Genomic DNA, 6,000 nt, shown 5'->3' with positions numbered 1-6,000 from the left:
CATAAAATAAATACTTTGCCACAACTACTACTAAGTATAGTAGCAGGCCTACTTTTTATGCCTTTAGTTACCGGGTCCTTTAGTTGGCGACGCCCGCTACTGCTGTAGGTATGCCGCAACAGTTCGGTGAGTACGCCTCCTCTCGTTCACGTCGCATACGGTTACGGTCGATGCGCGATGTCTTTTGTATTTTGTGCACTTCCGGTATTGCTCCACACACATACACACACACTACGCGACCAACGGAACGTTGAGGATCACATCCTGAGCTGAGAATTACTTCTCATCAAGACAGACTGACTTATTTGGAAAACTACTGGCCGTGGTGGTTTACAGACGTAAGTCAATGATTTTCTGTATTACTAGATATACTTGTTATCCCACGTATTATCCACATATGCTGTTCAAAATAATCGAGTTTATCTGTATCTAACGCAACGGTGGCCAGACCTGCTGGCGGATTGCTGCTGCTGCATGCTGTAGGATCCGACTGTACAGTATGTCTTGATGCGCCGTGCATTCCACCGCACTGCGCTGCCTGTGCTTGGGCTATGGGCGACTGACGTAATGTTGGGCATCAAGACAGAACAATTCAACATAGTTCTAGATTCTACGATGGATTCAACTGGAAACATGGGAACTGCGGCGTCAAAGGCGATAAGAATATAACCTTGTGTCTTTTGAAATATATGGTGTTGTTTGTTGCTGATTTTCTACTAACCCCAGGATGCTCCTTGGCCCTTGGGGCTGGTCGCAGTTAATTTTCTGCATGATGTTACACTTTACAGTGTAGTTTACAAAACCAAATTTTCATCAGCGTCGTACCAGTGCTATTCATGTTACCTGAAACGTTAGGCTAGCATTAAATTCTTTTCACCATGGCCATGCCCTATCTCATCACATCTCACATCACAGTAGGTATGATGTATTTTGATCATGTAAACCCACAAAATTACGAGCCACTTAAAAATAGATGTCAAGTCTTGTTGTAAATTTGCACTTTTCTGCCTTCAGAAGAGTAGATGACTGAATATTATGAAAGATCTAGTGAGAACCATCATGTCTACAACTTACAAAAAAAATGTACAAAAGCAGACAGTGACACATAATTGAAATTTGCATGGAATGCATTCTGAATGGTTAGGTCCTACTTGATGCAGATTTTTTGAGTACCGGTACTGCTGAGCTGTGTACAAATGAGATCTACCACCAGATACGGTACCTCTAAAAAATTGATTGTTTTTTTTTTTTTAAGTCGATATAAAAGGCTGGCAATTAAGTTAGATAAAGACTATTCAAGTCCAACCACCATTTGAAAAGAGAGCACTTGGTGATACAGTCTGTATAAAAGAGGGTATCTGTTCATCCAGTTGAGGTTATGTGGACAGGTAAAACTAAATGTAAAAAGAAATAAGCAACGCAAATTGTACAGCAAACAAGCAAAAACTGCTGAAGACGATGTCAACTTGAAATTTTGAATACTTTTAAAGAGTTTGTGTTGTTTTATTTGTAAGACTTTTAGGTAATGGGTACTATTGTAAGACTTTTATACAGAAGGTACTGATTTCAAACATGTGTGAGGCTGGTGTTGTATTCATCCTTCCAGGACAAGAAGTCTGGCTCACAATGTCTCTCTTAAACCAGTTTGTAGGGTACTTTGGTACGTTGTACGGTAGGGCTCTCTATGGCAGAGCTCTATTGATATGACTGCAGAGGCTACCTTCCATGGATTACAGAAGTGCAGATATATTTCATGACTATTATGGTGATTATTAGGCCAAGTAAAAAAAGAAACCAGTTTCTCGTCCTCGCGCGCATCGATTTTGGGCCGCCGCATCGATTTTTTTACTGTTTACTATTTTCAAAATGGCGCTGAAAATACCAAGAAATTCATAATTCTCGTCCCAGCCCGCTCCCCGCCCGCATCGATTTTCAGTTGCCGCATCGACTTTTTTGATATTTACTATTTTTTCGGCCGCCGAAAAAAAAAAAAAAGATCGACAATTCACCTACCAATCGTGACGTCTCATTTCTAATTTTTACGCCTTGCGTCCTCTACTTAGCTGTAGACTGTATCAGCTGTAGCTTCTGTAGTGCGTATGTAATAACGCATGCATTTCACACTGCGAGCTCGGCCGATCGGCAAGAAGGAATGACCCACAAAGCAGTCGAAATGTAGTTGGATGGGCGGCGGGCCGGCCTGGGCTGTGATGTACAGCGCACTCGGTACGTCGTGAACGCGATAGCGGCAACTTTTTTGCGAACAATCGCTGATATTCCACGCATATTTCGCGCATTGTTCGTATTTTTCCCCGTTTCTCATATTTTAAGCGGATGAATTGTACTGAACAAATGCTTGTGAGGATTGTACGGTATCGAGTTTGTATACATTTTCATGTCATTGTGACTATGTGCATGTGTGTGCAGTGTCGGAAGGTACGGTGCCAGTGCAGTGGCCGTGCCGCACCGTATATCGGCAAAGTGTGCGTGTTTGTAGCTGTCCAGGGTCCCCATCCCCTGGTCTGTCACGGCGATGTATTCTATTTTGAAGAGAAAATGAATGCGCTTTTCCAGCAAATGTAGAATTATTAAATGGGTGTATCTACAAAATGAATAACTTTTCCACGGATTCTGGTTTGTCTCGTATTTCTGCGGGATACTTTTCTTCACGATGTAAATTCATGGACACAGCCGTGAGTGGTATCATCTGTCTGTAGTGTCCGTTATACAATCATTCATCATCCAAATAATGAGTGATTATCAAATGTCTTTTTAGAACATGAAGAAACATCTTAAAATGTTTAATGCTAGAATGCCATATCAGCATCATTTTGACATCCATCTGCAATTGTATATACAAGCCAGTTTCCAGTTGAATGTGCTACAATTGTACTGTGAAGAACTGCATATACATACCAGCTGTGTGGACACAAAAAGTCACAAACACCAATAAATAAAGCAGTGTTTTGAATATCATGGAATTTATTTCAATCGTACATTTGTTGAAATACATGTTTTATATCTGTTTCAATTAATCATAATGATTATGTTGAATGCCTTTTGGATACTTGCAGATAATGTGATTGTAAATATGCGAAGATATGTGGAAAAATAAAGTACCTCGGATAAGGAAAATAGAAAAAAAAATATGTTTCAATTAATAGCACAATACATCAGAATTGCAAGTACACTGGTATGAGAAAAGCCATTAGGCCTACAACACTAAATACCAGTATTAAGATGGTCATTTTCCCTTGACATCTGTAGTGGAAAGAAAAAGCAAATGTATTTCTGCATGCATGAAGTTTCATTTCAAGTATGGCAAATATATCTATTTGTTTGAAAATGCACAGAGTGCAGGCAAGACGTACACTTGGGACCTGGTCTCATAACACAGCTACCAGAGTGATATTTCATTTCATAAATTGAATATAGAAAATTGTAAAGCCCTCTCTCGTTACCTTTCTCAGAATTACCGGACGAGAAACACATATTACTTTCATTTTGACGATACTCGAAAAAATAGTAAGATATCAAATAGTAAGGACCTCCCTCATCGCCTTGCTCAAAAAACCCGGACGAGAAACTACTTTCTTTTTTTACTTGGCCTTATCATCTTCATTTTCATTTTTGTCTTTATTGTTTTTATCGATATCATTCATTATTTATAATGATTAAAGATGAAATCCACCCGAAAAATGAATTTCAAAAGAAAGAGAAAAATATTCCCTACAGAACATTGCAAAAATGACAAAAACAAAAATAAATGGAAGATAGGAAAATAGAAGATAGGACATTTTGACATTTCACATTTTTTCTTAACACATTTCTTGACCAGTCCCTGTGAGTCTTCAAATCAGCAAGTTGTCAATGTCATGTTCTCACAATTTCTTATTCATTTCATATGATTACAGAAATGACAAAAATTTCGTATTTCAGCTGTGTAATATAAAACTTGTCTTAAAATCACCCAAAATAAAAAAGAGCAAATGTTAACTCTGATATATCTTGGTAGGGGAACATGCTTTTACTTGTTAGCTAAAAATAACACATTTTCTGACTTTCATTTGTAGATGTACAAGTTTTAATTGAATACACAAAAAGTTGTGAGGGTATTATATCATCAACTCACTCATGTTACAATACACAGACAAAACTGTACCCTGTATGTACATTGTACATTAGGACAGAAGAATTACAAATGTCATTTTTTTAAAGTGCCATCTCTTCCATCTAATTAATGATTTGATTATTTTTAAAGCATTAAGGCCCGAATTCACGAAGGTGGTACAATCTTTGTAAACCATGGACAAAGACGGTAGTTTTGTATGGGGTGCCAAGTGTCACATGGCCTATTTCGTTATGAAATCAGTCCCATACCATACAAAACTACGCTTACGGTCTTTGTCCATGGTTTAAACCATGGACAGAGATTGTACCACCTTTATGAATGTGGGCGTAAGAGTGTCATCATGAAATATCTTCAGTAATTTCCATGTTGTACATTGCATGATATTGCTTGAAAATAAGTCTCTTACACTGTATGTTGAAGTCTTAACTTTTTATAGAATCATTTGTGTATCATGAAGTGATGTACTGTACTGGTAATGTGCATTCTTTACAGTATGTTCCTTTGGCGTGTAATACAATTGTACTTCCACTCACAGAAGGTGGGATGGATATGATTCTGATTACATACATGTGTGCCTCTTTATTATACAAATGTCTAATTGTCTCACCTCCCTGATGGGATTGAGAGCACTGAGCAAAAACCTACATGTACACATTTCTGGCATACCATTCACATTGTTCATACAGTATCTGTGCTGACAGAACAATTGAATTGAGGGGAACCCTAGAAATACAATGCATGGAGCTCTTTCTTGTGCAGAACCTGGTGTTTGAGGGACTCTGTAATGCTGGGTATATTGGAATATAAAAATATAATGTGCATAGAGGTGGCTGATGTGGTACATGTAGGACTAAAGTTTCGATATTGTACACGAACACGTGTACATTTGATTACAAATATGATCATTTGATTATTAGTTTAATTCAGTTTTGTTGCTGGCAGTATCCACCGAGGTATTTTTCTTTAAAGTTTACATGTTTTCAAATACCTGTTCTGAACCATTTTCTTGGTAAAGACTATATTGTGTGCTGCTTAATGTAAAAAAATAAGAGCACAGAGTTTAGTCTTGATATAGATAACATTTCATATCATGCACATTGCTGCACGGCTGACCAAATCCTTTATATTTCCATGCATTTAAAGGTTTCTGGAGAACTTATTACATGTTTTTTCATCAGTGCGCATGTCTTATACAGCATATCAAAGTCTTAGTTGAATCACTTAAACACTTGGTAAAATGACAAGATATTGCCAAGCATGATGAAAGCAGTCAAACCCAAATACAAAAAAGTAAACAAACAAACAATAATAGACATGTGCTGAATACTATGTGTTCACAAGAGAAAGCATACAAAACAATACAGTACATAGAAGTTCAGCCACAGCTTGCGTTTGACTGGTCAGTTGAAGAAAACCTGTGTGTTTGTGATGATGATTTAAGTCTGAAGGGCGGTTCTCCCAGTGGTTCTTCCTGTTGAAGGGTCCCTTCCGTTGTCTGCCCTGCCTCTAGATGCCAGACCTTGGGGGGGGGGGGGGGGGGGGGGGGGGGGGGGGGGGGGGTTTAGTTGTCACGTTGATATCATATGATAGCACAGCGGGGAGAATGACCATTTCACATGAGATTGCAGTGACCCACACAGGCTGTGTTTATGTTGTGTGTTTGTAAACTGTCTGAGTTTGAAAGAGTCTACTGGGTTACATTGCACTTGTTACTCTGCAAGCCCAATAAAATGTTGCCATTAAACATTGACTTGCAAATTTGGGTATTCTCCAATTCTTTGGACTCTACTCTGCACAGTCTATGTCCCACTTCATAGAAAAACCAGCAACCAAATAGATAGTGTTGAGAAACATCTTCTTTTAGGTTC

At 38.4% G+C, this 6,000-nt stretch overlaps 1 protein-coding gene across 6 annotated transcripts in view; it reads left to right on the top strand.

Moving 5' to 3' along the window:
- Nucleotides 1-207: 207 nt before the first annotated feature.
- LOC139718893 (uncharacterized) overlaps nucleotides 208-6,000 on the top strand; it is a 129,784-nt gene continuing 123,991 nt past the window's right edge. For all 6 annotated transcript variants that reach the window (XM_071630338.1, XM_071630337.1, XM_071630342.1 and 3 more), the window contains exon 1: nucleotides 208-338. The gene's annotated coding sequence lies outside the window, so the exon portion shown is untranslated. The remainder of the gene's footprint in view (nucleotides 339-6,000) is intronic.

The sequence above is a fragment of the Diadema antillarum genome, unplaced genomic scaffold, assembly GCF_040938485.1.
Source record: "Diadema antillarum isolate AM-2024a unplaced genomic scaffold, OU_Dant_1.0 scf00000101, whole genome shotgun sequence".
NCBI lineage: Eukaryota > Metazoa > Echinodermata > Echinoidea > Diadematoida > Diadematidae > Diadema > Diadema antillarum.
The sequence above is the reverse complement of the archived record's forward strand: the minus strand, read 5'-3'. Positions and strand labels throughout refer to the sequence as shown.